The sequence below is a fragment of the Phyllobates terribilis genome, unplaced genomic scaffold, assembly GCF_046119375.1.
Source record: "Phyllobates terribilis strain yellow unplaced genomic scaffold, ASM4611937v1 Scaffold_1__5_contigs__length_1240528914, whole genome shotgun sequence".
Taxonomy (NCBI): domain Eukaryota; kingdom Metazoa; phylum Chordata; class Amphibia; order Anura; family Dendrobatidae; genus Phyllobates; species Phyllobates terribilis.
The window spans coordinates 1,034,112,640-1,034,129,239 of NW_027362761.1; the positions used below are offsets into that span (position 1 = coordinate 1,034,112,640).

At 45.8% G+C, this 16,600-nt stretch overlaps 1 protein-coding gene across 1 annotated transcript in view; it reads right to left on the minus strand.

The window, feature by feature from the left end:
• The window catches only part of GLRB (glycine receptor beta), a 175,234-nt gene extending 159,266 nt beyond the window's left edge, over positions 1-15,968 (minus strand). Inside the window, exon 1 of the mRNA XM_073644903.1 lies at positions 15,476-15,968. The gene's annotated coding sequence lies outside the window, so the exon portion shown is untranslated. The remainder of the gene's footprint in view (positions 1-15,475) is intronic.
• Between the last annotated feature and the right edge of the window lie 632 nt (positions 15,969-16,600).

A 16,600-nucleotide genomic window follows, 5' to 3' on the forward strand; every position in this document is an offset into this window, starting at 1 on the left:
TGCAGATCATTTTCACAGGTCACATAACCAGTTATGTCATCCATTGCCAATCTTGTGCCATCTTCAATCACTTCATGGACTTCACGGTTGTTACTGAATGAAAAGATCCTTGTTTTTATTTCTGTTTCACTACATGGAATGACAGTGTGTATCGAGGAGTCCCTTTGATGGGTTCTGCTTCCAGAAACCGATGTTTTAACAAACTCCCCTCTTCTTCGTAGTGCTAGTTTGTACAGTACATGAACTGGATGTTAGAAATATTTTTCTCACTCCAGTTGAAAAGTTGCATGGGTGTTAAGATTTGGTCTAAATATGGTTTTTGGAGGCTAGCCTGAGCTGCAAGACGTTTCACGGTGCCTCCTAAACCATCACATACTCCTTTGCCAACAGGGCTGTGGAGTCAGTAAGCCAAACCTTCGACTCCGACTCCTCAATTTCAATGACACCGAAACCAACTCCAACATACATGGCTCATGTCTAAGTGATAAATTTACGGTAGGACACATTTTTCTCAGCTAAAAGTCTAGACCCTTAGCTCAGGAATAGGATAGACATTTAGGCTATGTGCCCACGATAAAGAAATGCTGCATATTTTTTCCGCTTCTCCCTGGCAGGAAAAACGCATGCGGTTTTTACATGCGTTTTTCCCGCCAGGTAGAAGCGTTTGTCAAGCGTTTTTTGCATGCATTTTTGCATGCGGGTTATCAAGCGCTTTCCAAGCGATTTTAGCATCACTTGGAAAAATGCTTGACAACTTGTTCACATTATATAAATCCATGCAACCGGCATGGATTTATAGTAGTGTGACCAAGTTAGTTAAAAAAAAAAAAAAAAGATTATACTCACCTTCCGATGTCCTTCCGGTGTTTTCTCCGCTGCGTCCGGTGTCTTGGGCGGCTCACGGTGGTGTGAAGGACCTGCGGTGACATCATTGAGTCATGTGACAAGTCACATGACTCAATGACGTCATGGCAGGTCCTTCTCAACACCGCGACCCATACAGCAGACCAGACGGAGGGGAGAAAACACCGGGAGGACATCAGAAGGTGAGTATAATCTTTATTTTTTATTTTAAATTCTTTTTTTAACAGGTTCTATGGTACCCAGGTCTGGATGAGAGTCTCTTCTTCTCCAGACCTGGGTACCATCCGCACATTGAACCGTGTGATAGCCGCATGTACAGATGTAGTCATGCGGATGTCACGCGGTCCAATGCAAGTTAATGGCGGAGATTACGCTGCGTGTCCGCAAAATTAATGGACATGCTGCGTATTTTTCCGCAATGATAATAAGCAGCGGAAATTTCCGCAGCATGTGCAGAGCACATGCAGATTATCATTGGGGACCATGGGGCATGTATTACCAAGCGGTTTTTAAGCGTTTTCGCTGCGGAAAGTCCGCGGCAAAAACGCTTGAAAAACGCATAGTGGGCACGCAGCCTTATAGGACATTTCATAACTTTCTCAAATTCTTATGAAAAAATATTCCTCACAAACTGCATTGAACTACTGTACCCAATTTATTATATATTTTAGAAGTCGGAGTCAGTCCATTTTATACCGACTCTAACTACGACTCCATCAAAATGGGCACCAACTCCACAGCCCTGTTTGCAATTCAGTTTCCACTCAAATCTTTCTTGTAATGGCATATATTTATAAAGTTTTTACTATTTTTATACTGTGCAAAAGAACCAACCAAGAAGCAGTAGACCATGCTCAAACTTGGTAGGATGTCAGTTTTTATCACTGAAATCAATTTTTTTGGGGACAAATGAACAGATATTGAATCATGAAAGGCGTTGTCCAGTACTTTAGATTACCCCTCCCCCCCAATGTATTCCCCCAGGGCGCATAAAGATTTTAGTAATTAGCTTACGTTGCAGATACTGCCTGTGAGAGGCGCTATCACTGGCTGCTCACAGGCATCACGTGACCCCCGGCTGCAGCCGGCTCTGACATCCACTGATGTCACGACAAGTGCTGGCAGCAGCCGGGGGTCTCTGTCTTCCGCGTTCCACGGTGGATGCCAGGCTGTAGGCGGGGGTTACCCCCCCCCCCCCGCCGCGTCACACCCGGCATCCACCGCACACTCTGCCTCTCCCCATTCATTGGGAAAGCTCATGGTGGATGCTGGGTGTGACGCGGGGGGTAACCCCGCCCACAACCCAGCAGCCACCGCGGCGACCCCAGTGCTGAGTCATGCCTCACTTGTCGTGATGTCAGCGCGGGGTCACGTGATGCCTGTGAGCGGCCAAGGATAGCGCCGCTCACAGGTAGTATCTGCAACGTAAGCTAGTTAGATTACCCCCCCAATGTATCCCCCCGGGGCCCCTAAGGATTTTTGTAAAGTACTGAACAACTTCTTGAAGTAATCACTCATATTTCATAATTACACTTTTGTATTTTATTTCTGACTGTAAGCAGAGCAGGCTTATTACTATTCAGCTAAGCAGACAACAAACTGGACACTGCTCATCGCACAGGGCGCTGGGGGAGACCTTGCACAAGGGAGACATCGCAGGGACTAGCTCCTGAAACGAGCGTCACTGATGACGCTTCTTTTCAGGACAACAAACAAAGCAAGGGGAGCATTGGAATGTCCAAACCCTCTCCACTTCGATGACGCATCGTTTCAGGGCACAAAGGGGAGTGACAGCATTTTCAGCCAGCATATGATGATTTGTTTGAGTATTCCATCATGCACTGGGATTCTCAAATGAGCAGTCATAAGAAGTGGGTAAAATAAACAGGACCCCAAGCTGCAGGACAGAATGAATGGTAGGGAATTTTACCATGACTTGAATTACAAAATTTATTAGTTTTTAAAGACTTATTAATTGAAATTTACTTTTGGGTTTCGGACTAACCCTTTAACCCCTTTACCCCCAAAGGCTGCTTGCACATAAATGACCAGACCAATTTTTACAACTCTGACCACTGTCACTTTATGTGGTAATAACTCTGGAACACTTCAACGGATCCCACTGATTCTGAGATTGTTTATTCGTGACATATTGTGCTTCATGATAGCGGTAAAATTTCTTCAATATGACATGCGTTTATTTTTGAAAGTTAGCAAAAATTTTGCAAGTTTCAAACTTTGAATTCTTATGCCCTTAAATCAGAGCGATATGTCACACAAAATAGTTAATAAAGAACATTTCCCACACGTCTACTTTACATCAGCACAATTTTACAATTTTTGAAACTTTTTTTTTGTTTTGCGCAGTAGGACGCCCGGAAGCCCGGCACAACAGAGCGGTGCAGCGGCTGCACTCCTTCGCCTCAAGGCCCCGGGATCCAGTGGCGGTGCTTCCGGACACGACTCCAACCTAGGCAGGGAACCCCCGCTGCCTGGATCGACTCCAATGTGTGGTGCATGGCTGCACTCCTTCACTCACCCTCAAGGCCTATAGGGCCCAGCAGTGGCACTTCAGGACACTGCTTCAGCTGAGGCAGGGAACCCCCGCTGCCTGGATAGGTCTGACCAGGCCTGGAAGAAAAACATCATCTTGTCCCGAAAAAAATAAGCAGCCATACAACTCCATCAGCCAGAAAATAAAAAAAAAAGTTGTAGCTCTCAGAATAAAGCGATACAAGAAAAAAAAATTTTTTCTATATAAGTTTTTATCGTGTAAAACCGCCAAACAAAAAAAAAAAACAAATCTAAATGTAGTATCGCTGTAAATGTACTGACCCAAAGAATAAAGCGGCCTTATCATTTTTACCACACATGGAATAGCATAAAAAAAATTTTCCTGAATTGTTGTTTTTTATTTCTTTTGCCTCCCAAAAATCGCAATAGAAAGCGATCAAAAATTGTCACGTGCCGGAAAATGGTACCAATAAAAACATCAACTTTTCCTGCAAAAAACAAGTCCTTACATGATTCTGTCGGTCGAAATATGGAAAAATTATAGCTCTCAAAATATGGTGATGCAAAAAAAAAAAAGTTTTTTAGTGTGTGACAGTAGCCAAACATAAAAACCCGATATAAATATTGGTATCGCTTTAATCGCACCGATCCAAAGAATAAAGTCATCTAATCACTTATACTGCACAAGGAACAGCGTAAATAAATAAACTTATTGAACTGCTGCTGATTTGTTCATTCAGCCTCCCAAAGATCGCAGTAAGGCTCGGCTCACATTTATTCTGCGCTGAGCGGTTACAGCGGGGTTTCCGTGTAAATCTGTGAAATACGTGATTCAGATGGGACCTCTGGCGGAAGATTCCTTGTAATGAGGCAGATGGAGGAACCATGGACGCCGTCTGGCCGGTGATCCCACGGTGTCAGTCTTTTTATTAGGCATGCATAAAAGTGCCGTCAGCCACAGTTGTGAACCTCTGAAAAAAAGGACACCATTAAACAAAGGCCAGACGGAGTCCAGAGTAAGGCCGGATTCACACCTTTTGAAATTTCCGGTACCGGAAAAAACAATTCCGGACATATCCATGTCCGTGTGCACCTGTGTGGCATACGTGTGCCGCATCAGGAGCACATGTGCCGGTACCTGGGAATCAACGGTACAGTTAGTGCTGTTCCCAAGCGCCGGGTGCTGAACACTGCCCTCATATTTGTCCCCTGCCGGCGCTGCGATCAGCGCAAGCAAGGGTCAATGTTGAGAATAGTATTCTGCTCCCACTGTGTTCTGGTGTAAAAATAGGAATAAAATAAAAAAATCCTTACACTCACCTGTCCAAAGAATGTCCGCTGTAACCCATCTGACTGCTCATGCCGAGGAGCCGGGGAGAATGACTCGCTTCAGCGAGCGACTCTTTAGCTGCGCTCAGTGAGTGGTGTCCGGTCACTCACTGAGCTCAGCGCAACTCTGTGGCCCACTCGCTGGAGCGAGTCATTTTCAGCGGATCCTCTACGTGAGCGGTCAGGTGGATATCTTCGGACAGGAGAATATAAAGATTTTTTTTATTTTATTCTTATTTTTACACCAGGAGTAGAATACTACTCATCATTGCCCCTTGCTCGCGCTGATCGCAGCGCAAGCAGGGGACAATGATGAGGGCAGAGTTCAGCAACCGGCGCTTGAGAAAAGCGCTAACTGTACATTAATTCCTGGGCACCGGTACATGTCACACTGATGACTCACGGATGTCATCCGTGTGAGACGTTTTGCGGCCCGTGCAGCGCTAAAAATGGACATGTCAAGGTGTTTTGCCCACGGGCACACAGTCCATGGAAACACACTGACATGTGCACAGACCCATTCATTTGACTGGATCTGCGTGTTGGAACTGTCACCACACGTACCGGACACACTGACATGTGAAAGAGGCCTTACTCTGCTTCCTCATTATAGTGAATGGATCCCTCGGGAGCTCATCTGAATTAAGTATGAGCTCTGTGTATGGGGTCTGCATACTATTCTAGGAAAATCTGCGCTCCAGGAGGCAGATAGCGCTCTGTCCCTCCCAAGTCTCACCGCGTGGCTAAGCAGTACTGTACAGCCACATATGGGGTATTTCTACATTCAGCAAAAATTGTGTGACAAATTTTGGTGCCATTTTTACCCATTTCCCAGTGTGAAAATGTAAAATCTGGGTCTAAAACTAAATTTTGGTAGTAAAAATGTAATTATTCTTTCTGCACGGCCCAATGATGTAAAATTCTGTGTGGCATATGTGGTGTCAACATGCTCACTGCACCCCTAGATGAATTCACTGAGAGGTGTAGTTTGTAAAATGATGTCACTTATGGGGGGTTTCTGATGTTCTGGCACCTCAGAAGCTCTGCCAATGTGACATGGCACCGTCAAACCAGTCCAGCAAAATCTGAACTCCAATATGGCGCTTCTTCCCTTCTGAGCTTTACACTGTGCCTCAAAAAGTTATTTTCACAGTTCTACATTATAAACTTTTGTGAAACACCTGGGGGTTCAAAGTGCTCGTCACACATCTAGATAAGCTCCTTAAGGGGACTAGTTTCAAAATGGGGTTACTTGTGGGGGGTTTCCACTGTTTAGGCACATCATGGGCTCCCCAAACACGACACGGCGTCCGCTAATTATTCAAGCAAATTTTACATTCAAAAAGTCAAATGGTGCTCCTTCCCTTCAGAGTGCTAAAACAGTGGTTTTCCCCCACATATGGGGTATCGGCGCGCTCAGAAGAAATTGCACAACAAATTTTATGGTCCATTTTTTGCGGTTACCCTCGCAAAAAAAAAATTGGGTCTAAAGCAGGAGTCTCAAACTCGGCTGGGTATATGGGCCGCACACGGAAAAAAATTTAATTTGGGGGGGCGCAGTCTTTGCAGGACAAAGTGACATTTTTTAGTGATAACATTTTTTTTTCTATACACCTTTTGAACATTTTTACTGTTTTATTTTTTTATAGCTTGGGTCGTTATGGATGTGGCGATAATAAAACATGCATTTTTTTTGTTTACTTTAATTTAGATATAAAGCAGCATTTTTAGTGGCAAAATATTTTTTCATGCTTTATTTTTGAAGTTTTTCGGCCAAAATCTTGTAGTAATGTGCCCCACCCTGGTCTGCATCTTGTAATGTCCCCCATCTTGTCGTAATATTCCATATTGTTGTAATGTCACATACCGGTCCCTATATTGTAGATATGTCCTCGTCTTGCAGTAATGCCCCATCCTGGTCCCCCTCTTGTAGTAATGTCCCCAGCCTGGTCTCCATGTTTTAGGACTGTCCCCAGCCTGGTCCCCATGTTTTAGGACTGTCCCCAGCCTGGTCCCCATGTTTTAGGACTGTCCCCAGCCTGGGTCCCATGTTTTAGGACTGTCCCCAGCCTGGGTCCCATGTTTTAGGACTGTCCCCAGCCTGGGTCCCATGTTTTAGGACTGTCCCCAGCCTGGGTCCCATGTTTTAGGACTGTCCCCAGCCTGGGTCCCATGTTTTAGGACTGTCCCCAGCCTGGGTCCCATGTTTTAGGACTGTCCCCAGCCTGGTCCCCATCTTTTAGGACTGTCCCCAGCCTGGTCCCCATCTTTTAGGACTGTCCCCAGCCTGGTCCCCATCTTTTAGGACGGTCCCCAGCCTGGTCCCCATCTTTTAGGACGGTCCCCATCTTTTAGGACGGTCCCCATCTTTTAGGACGGTCCCTTGTGCCATTCTACACATACAGGAGAAAAAAAAAAAAAATTCTCCTCACCTGTCCTCCGTTCCCTCGGCGTCCTTTCTGCACCTGTGGCCCGCAGGCACCATAGACCCCGATCGCGGCCCGGTCCAGGAGCTGCGCTTCAGTTCAGTGTATTGCCGCGCAGAGACCGGCTCTCTGCACAGCAATACCAGTGCCAGCCGTCGGCCTATCAGAGGCCAGCAGCTGACATCTGCACGTGTCAGTGACGTCATACGCTGCAGGACAGGGACGCAGATGTCAGCTGCTAGCCTCTGATAGGCCGGCGGCTGCCACTGTTATTGCTGTGCAGAGAGCCGGTCTCTGCGCGGCAGTACACTGTGTTCCAAATTATTATGCAAATAATATTTTCTCAGATTTTCCCAAATTACCTATATGAATTGCAGTCATTGTAAGTTTCCAGTCAAATAACTATTAGAGTACAATTGAAAGGTTTTTGTACAAACTGCCTATGATAACAGTATATTTAAAAAAAAAATAAAACACTCAAAATGCATGTTCCAAGTTACTATGCACAGCAGAGTTTAACCTTTTCATTTTAATAAAGAACAAAAAAATGGTTATTTTTGAATTTATAAGCATTAGCAGGTTATTATAAACTGAAATCAAACAGTTTTCAACTCAAAACTTTATTCTAGGTAATGTTACATTTGCACATATGACCCCTTGTTCGAAAGGAGCTTCTGAACTCTCTCGTCCATTGAATTTGTCAGGTTTTGGATGGTTTCTGCTTCAACTGTTTTGCATGAGGACAGAATACCCTCCCAGAGCTGTTGCTTAGATGTGAACTGCCTCCCGCCATCATAGACACTCCTTTTGATGATGCTCCAGAGGTTCTCAATAGGGTTGAGGTCAGGGGAGCATGGAGGCTACACCATAAGTTTGTCCCCTTTTATGCCCATAGCAGCCAGAGATGCAGATGTGTTATCTGCAGCATGAGACGGGGCATTATCATGCATCAAAATGATCTTGCTGCGGAATGCACGGTTCTTCTCCTTAAACCATGGCAGGAAGTGCTGTTTGAGAAACTCAACATACATTATGGAGTTCATCTTTACCCCTTCAGGGATCCTAAAGGGGCCGACAATCTCTCTCCCCATGATTCCAGCCCAAAACATTACTCCACCTCCTCCTTGTTGGCGCCGTAGCCGTGTTTGCATGGGGTGTCCATCAACCAGCCATCCTCCACTCCATCCATCTGGACCATCGAGCGTTGCACGGCACTCATCCGTGAACAAAACAGTTTTGAAGTCAGTTTTCATGTATTGTTTGGCCCACTGGAGCCGTTTCTGCTTGTGTACAGTGGATAGAGGAGGTCGACAGGATGGCTTACGCACAGCTGCAAACCTCTGAAGGACCCTGCATCTTGTTGTTCGGGGGACGTTGGAGGCACCAGCAGCTTCAAAATCTTGTCTGCTGCTATGACAAGGCTTTTTTGCCGCTGCTCTTTTAACCTGACGTAATTGCCTGTAGGAAAGAGTCCTCAATTTTCCCTTATCAGCACGCACACGTGTGTACTGTGAATCAGCTACATACTTCTTGATTGTGCGATGATCAGGATGAAGTGTCTTGGCAATGTTGATTGTAGTCATGCCTTGACCTAAACACTCCACAATTTGTTGCTTCTCAGCAGCCGACACATCCTTTTTCTTTCCCTTCTTAAGTAGTCTTGCCTTTCATTGGACACACCTGCCAAACTAATTAGCACAGGTGTCTGCAATTGCTTACAGTGATATAAAGAGCCCTGACACACATCACCATCAATGAGTTTAACTGACAAACAAAAAAATTCTTACCTTATCACTCCTAAACAATTTTTGCATAATAATTTGGAACACAGTGTACACTGAACTGAAGCGCAGCTGCCGGCAGCTCCTGGACCGGGCTGCGATCGGGGTCTATGGTGCCTGCGGGCCGCATGAAGCAGCCTGAAGGGCTGCGTGTTTGAGACCCCTGGTCTAAAGTAACATTTTTGTGAAAAAAAGTTAAATGTTCATTGTTTTCTTCCACATTCCAAAATTCCTGTGAAGCACCTGAAGGGTTAATAAACTTTTTTAATGTGGTTTTGAGCACCTTGAGGGGGTGCAGTTTTTAGAATGGTGTCACTTTTTGTATGTTCTGTCATATAGACCCTTCAAAGTCACTTCAAATGTGATGTGGTCCCTAAAAAATGGTTTTGTAGATTTTGTTGGAAAATTTTGAAATCGCTGGTCAACTTTTAACCCTTTTAAATTTCTAACAAAAAAAAAAAAACACTTTTGTTCCAAAATTGTGCTGATGTAAAGTAGCCATGTGGGAAATGTTATTTATTAACTATTTTGTGTGACATATCTCTCTGATTTCAGGGCATGAAAATTCAAAGCTTGAAAATTGCAAAAGGTTTGCAAAATTTCCAATTTTTTCACAAATAAACACAAGTCATGTCAAATAAATTTTACCACAATCATGAAGTACAATATGTCATGAAAAAATTACCTCAGAATCAGTGGGATACGTTGAAGCGTTCCAGAGTAATTACCTCATAAAGTGACAGTGGTCAGAATTGTAAAAATTGGCCCGGTCATTAACGTGCAAACCACCTTCGGGGGTAAAGGGTTTAAGCCTCATTCACACATCCATTTTACTGGATCCAATTTTGTTCGGTGAGCCTGTTTTTACCATCAATGTGTCATCAGTTTTTTCTCGCACGCACAAAAAAAAAATCCTCCACATACCCATCGACATGCACAAGCCGCTATTCAGTAAGCCTATTACAACAGAATTCTGGCATAAATCGCTTTTAAAAAAAAAAAAAAAAAAACAAACACAACGTTTTTGCACAACAGAGTAGCGCAAACATTTTTTGGATTTGACGATTTCATATCCACCTCCGTAAAAATGAGCAAAGCCAGGGGCGTGACAGAGCCCGCTCTCCTAATTCATGGCGAGTTGTGGCATACCTTAAGCCAGAAGTCTTACTCCTCATCACTGATTTGTGATGAGGCTCATGCCACTTGTCAGATGCAATGCCCATAGGCCCGGATTCATCATGACTGGCATGATGAGGGTCTTCATAAATCAGGACCACAGTCATAAAAAAAAGAAACTGATTTGTGTAAAACGTATATATTAGAAGATATTATGTATTAATGCATAAAAGATGTCTAGAACATGTACGGGAAAAATGGAAGTCTGAATAAGGCCTCACACATCCAGCTCCAAGTTCACATTTACTTCCTATTCACATCTATGAGATCTTACTGCCACTACGAGAATTGGCTCCTGGAATGATCCTCTTGTGGGAAGTCTGAATTATTGTGCCCATACAGTTAGGTCCATATATATTTGGACAGAGACAACATTTTTCTAATTTTGGTTCTAGACATTACCACAATGAATTTTAAACAAAACAATTCAGATGCAGTTGAAGTTCAGACTTTCAGCTTTCATTTGAGGGTATCCACATTAAAATTGGATGAAGGGTTTAGGAGTTTCAGCTCCTTAACATGTGCCATCCTGTTTTTAAAGGGACCAAAAGTAATTGGACAATTGACTCCAAGGCTATTTCATGGACAGGTGTGGGCAATCCCTTCGTTATGACATTCTCAATTAAGCAGATAAAAGGCCTGGAGTTGATTTGAGGTGTGGTGCTTGCATTTGGAAGGTTTTGCTCTGAAAGTAAACATGTGGTCAAAGGAGCTCTCCATGCAGGTGAAACAAGCCATCCTAAAGCTGCAAAAACAGAAAAAACCCATCCGAGAAATTGCTACAATATTAGGAGTGGCAAAATCTACAGTTTGGTACATCCTGAGAAAGAAAGCAAGCACTGGTGAACTCATCAATGCAAAAAGACCTGGGCCCCCACGGAAGACAACAGTGGTGGATGATCGCAGAATAATCTCCATGGTGAAGAGAAACCCCTTCACAACAGCCAACCAAGTGACCACCACTCTCCAGGAGGTAGGCGTATCAATATCCAAATCTACCATAAAGAGAAGACTGCATGAAAGTAAATACAGAGGGTTCACTGCACGGTGCAAGCCACTCATAAGCATCAAGAATAAAAAGGCTAGACTGGACTTTGCTAAAAAACATCTAAAAAAGCCAGCACAGTTCTGGAAGAACATTCTTTGGACAGATGAAACCAAGATCAACCTCTACCACAATGATGGAATGAGAAAAGTATGGTGAAGGCGTGGTACAGCTCATGATCCAAAGCATACCACATCATCTGTAAAACACGGCGGAGGCAGTGTGATGGCTTGGGCATGCATGGTTGCCAGTGGCACTGGGTCACTAGCGTTTATTGATGCTGTGACACAGGACAGAAGCAGCCGAATGAATTCTGATGTATTCAGAGCCATACTGTGTGCTCAGATCCAGCCAAATGCAGCCAAACTGATTGGTCGTTGTTTCATACTACAGATGGACAATGACCCAAAACATAAAGCCAAAGCAACCCAGGAGTTTATTAAAGCAAAGTGGAATATTCTTGAATGGCCAAGTCAGTCACCTGATCTCAACCCAATTGAGCATGCATTTCACTTGTTAAAGACTAAACTTCAGACACAAAGGCCCACAAACAAACAGCAACTGAAAACCACCGCAGTGAAGGCCTGGCAGAGCATCAAAAAGGAGGAAACACAGCGTCTGGTGATGTCCATGAGTTCAAGACTTCAGGCAGTCATTGCCACAAAGGGTTTTCAACCAAGTACTAGAAATGAACATTTTATTTACAATTATTTAATCTGTCCAATTACTTTTGGTCCCTTTAAAAACAGGGTGGCACATGTTAAGAAGCTGAAACTCCTAAACCCTTCATCCAATTTTAATGTGGATACCCTCAAATGAAAGCTGAAAGTCTGAACTTCAACTGCATCTGAATTGTTTTGTTTAAAATTCATTGTGGTAATGTCTAGAACCAAAATTAGAAAAATGTTGTCTCTGTCCAAATATATATGGACCTAACTGTATTTACCCGAATGTATAATTACGAGCGGCTACATAATACAGGAGGCCGTGCACCAGTCAGCAGAGCACAGGCCACTGGTTACTGCTGCCAGTATTCAGCAGACAGGTAAAACTGCTGTATGGAAGAGATTCCATTTCCAATAATAGAAGTTTATGTAATTCCCAAATGCCCAAGTAAGGTGAAAGCACAATGTATTGTGTCCTATGCATTAAAGGACCTTTCATTTCCCCACTGAATTTGCATAAGTCACATTGATTTCCAGTCATTCGCAATTATTTACAGCATTTCTGCAGCAATAAATTGAAGAGAAACGTCACCTACAGCCACACAGTTCTTCGCATACAGTCCACATATAGACGGGATAGTATAGCACCAAGCCCAGCAACAGGCGAGACGGCCCACCAACAGGCATACAGAAGTCCCCGCAACCCCCTTACAGAAGTGCTGGTAGAGCTTCCAAAAGAGGTGCTGATACAGCCCCCAGACCTATCCTCTCCAGAGAGCCCTGGACTCACCCACTACAAAAGGTGCTGATACAGCCCCCAGGTCTACGCTCTCCAGAGAACCCAGGGCCCACCCACTACAGAGGTGCGGATACAGCCCCCAGACCTACCCTCTCCAGAGAGCCTTGGGCTCACCCACTACAAAGGTGCTGATACAGCCCCCAGGTCTACCCTCTCCAGAGAGCCCAGGGCCCACCCACTACAGAGGTGCTGATACAGCCCCCAGGTCTACCCTCTCCAGAGAGCCCAGGGCCCACCCACTACAGAGGTGCTGATACAGCCCCCAGACCTACCCTCTCCAGAGAGCCCAGGGCCCACCCACTACAGAGGTGCTGATACAGCCCCCAGACCTACCCCCTCCAGAGAGCCCAGGGCCCACCCACTACAGAGGTGCTGATACAGCCCCCAGGGTCTACCCTCTCCAGAGAGCCCAGGGCCTACCCACTACAGAGGTGCTGATACAGCCCCCAGACCTACCCTCTCCAGAGAGCCCAGGGCCCACTGCCTACAGAGGTGCTGGTGTAAGGGGGTATGCCGTAGAAGAGGAGAGTCCCCAGCGCTGTGAGGCATATGACCAGTGACTGCCACCTACTGTTCAGACGGAACCCTGCGGAACTAAAGCACCGAAGACTAGGTACAGTGCCCAATTCAGATGTGGACGTCCGCTGTAGTGGTCAGGAGGCGCGAGTGAATTGGGCAGTTCCTTCTAATGCGGACGTATGGTACAGTCTGGGGCTGGCCAATGTAAGGAGGGCCCATAGAGCAGTACTTGGCTTTGTTAGAAGGACTTGCGGCCTAGCGGTTAATAGAGGTGACCCCCCATCAGCACCTATAACTTAAGTGAACCATGTTAGAGAACCATTTTAGTGGCGTTCTTATTGTAATGAATATGCAAATTGTCTCTTCAGAGAGGAAGAGGACTGAATGTCACACCTGCTCAGAAGTAGCTAAGTAAAGGATTCCTGCTGCAAGCGTTAGTGTGTATATTGTCATCTATGCTAATACTGTATACTCTTAATATCCTGCATTTAAATAATTTACTTCCTACAAAGTTACCCGCTCCTTATATCTGTGTTTAGAAAATAGATAGTTAAGTTGGTTACCTCTACCTTGTCCTTGTCTGCGTTTTCCATCCCAGTAACCTGTTTACATTGGTACAGCCCTGGGCCCACTCCAATCCAGTGCTTCGGATCAAGGTTTTTGTGGGCCCAGGGCGAAAGAGTCTCAGTGGGCCCCTCTAGCACATACCACAACTCATGACGCACAGAAACGGCAGAGAAATATAGGTATAGTGCAAAACCAAAGATTTCACCTACTTCTTACATTACATGAGTGATATCTAATGTAAATTCTACAATAGCTCAGAAACCTGCAAATCCTCGCAGTGCACAGTGCGTGTCCTGGGGAGATTCAAATGTTTTCATTTTACACCATACAATATAGTCCTCCATACAGTATAATGGGCCCCACATTTCCTCCATACAGTATAATTTATTTTTACTCTACTCATTAATATAGCGCCATTAATGCCACAGCGCTTTACAGACATTATGGCCAGTGTCCCCATTGGGGCTCACAATCTACATTCCCTATCAGTATGTTTTTGGAGTGTGGGAGGAAAGCGGAGAACAGAGAGGAAACTGACGCAAACACGGGGAGAACATACAAACTGCTTGCAGATGTTGTCCTTGGTGGGATTTGAACCCAGGACCCCAGTGCTACAAGGCTGCCGTGCTAACCACTGAGCCACCATAATGGCCCCACATAGTCCTCCATACAGTATTATGGGCCCCACATAGTCCTCCATACAGTATTATGGGCCCCACATAGTCCTCCATACAGTATTATGGGCCCCACATAGTCCTCCATACAGTATAATGGGCACCACATAGTCCTCCATACAGTATAATGGGCACCACATAGTCCTCCATACAGTATAATGGGCCCCGTATAATGCTCCATACAGTCTAATGGGCCCAGTCTAATGCTCCATACAGTCTAATGGGCCCAGTCTAATGCTCCATACAGTCTAATGGGCCCAGTCTAATGCTCTATACAGTCTAATGGGTCCAGTCTAATGCTCCATACAGTCTAATGGGCCCAGTCTAATGCTCCATACAGTCTAATGGGCCCAGTATAATGCTCCATACATAAATATAAATCAAATACTCACCTCTCCTCGTCCCCCGCTGCTCCGTTTTCCTCAGCGTCTTCTGACTCTCTGCACTGCTCAGCACAGGGAGCGCTCTGTAGTGATGTCATCGCTCCCTCTGCCCTGAGACGTCACAGAGAGTTAGAAGACAGAGAGTTAGAAGACGCTTAAGAGACTGGGGCGGCGGGGAACGAGGAGTGAGAAGTATATGAGGGGGGCCCGGGACTCACAGGCCACATGGCGTGTCAGTGTCCTCGATGGGGAGTGGGTCCCCCCATATGTCCTGGGCCCAGCACTTTCCCTGGGTGCTGGTACAGCTCCTGGGCCCACAGAGGTGCCGGTACAGTCCCCGGGCCATGATGCAGGGTATATGGACGTGCTACCATAGTATAGCCGCTGTGCACATACACATTCTTCTTCTCCCCAGGCTCTGCAGTCCACACACAGCTCACACTCAGGCCCCCGATGGAGGATCAGTGATTGGCCTGAGCAGCCATAACAGCAACAGCCACATCCAGCAACCTAAGCATTATATCAATGGACTACAACTCCCAGCACTCCTTGCGGCACATCTTCAAATCCATAAAACTTTATGGAGTTCTCTGGCCATGACAACAGCCTCCGGGCTCAGCAGCAGTTATGTGCCCGGCAGAATAATCAACCAGAAATAGAAACCGCAAACCGAACGCGATCCCCGGAGAAACCTCACCGGGAACAGCCCCGAAATAGAGAAGGCGCCACTCACCCCGCGGCGCTCACTCCCTGGATCTCCTCAGATGCGAGCAGCACAGTCAACATCCATTTTCTAAGGTGTAAAACGTCAAGGTCTCCTCAGACGTGCAGCATGATGGCGGAGGGCTGCGACTCTCGCTGGATAACAGCCGTCTATAGGGCGATGCTTCCCGCTACGAGACGGAAATGAACGAGCGCCGGGACGTGCCGCGTTATTTATGAGGAGGCTGCTGTGTGCGGAGCATAAGATGGAGGAGCCGTGCACCTGCAGCATGCGCAGTACCGGCCGGAGCGGCGCAACCTAGCTGCAGAGCGCGAGCGGCGTCACCACCACTGCCCGGTCCTCGCCACTGCCCTTTCCTCGTCACCGCCACTGCCCGGTCCTCGTCACCGCCACTGCCCTGCTACACGCGCTGTGGATGAGCTCTGCCACTGTGCCACAGCTGTCCTGCGTGATGGGAAGGGAGGACACAGACCTGTCAGTGGGCAGTAGTACAGCCATTCTCCTCACTGTAGTCACGGTATACATGTGACCACTGGCCATACTACTGACTGTATATACATGTGACCACTGGCCATACTACTGACTGTATATACATGTGACCACTGGCCATACTACTGACTGTATATACGTGTGACCACTGGCCATACTACTGACTGTATATACGTGTGACCACTGGCCATACTACTGACTGTATATACGTGTGACCACTGGCCATACTATTGACGGCATACACATGTATGACCACTAGTGGTCAAATGTGTATATACAGTCAGTAGTATGGCCAGTGGTCACACGTATATACAGTCAGTAGTATGGCCAGTGGTCACACGTATATACAGTCAGTAGTATGGCCAGTGGTCACGTATATACAGTCAGTAGTATGGCCAGTGGTCACACGTATATACAGTTAGTAGTATGGCCAGTGGTCACACGTATATACAGTCAGTAGTATGGCCAGTGGTCACACGTATATTCAGTCAGTAGTATTGCCAGTGGTCACACGTATATACAGTCAGTAGTATGGCCAGTGGTCACATATGTATATACAGTCAGTACCTGTATGTACCCAGCTGTTTTTTGCCAAAACTTACATCTCTTCTGAAAAAAAGTATGTGGATAAACGTATTATAGTCT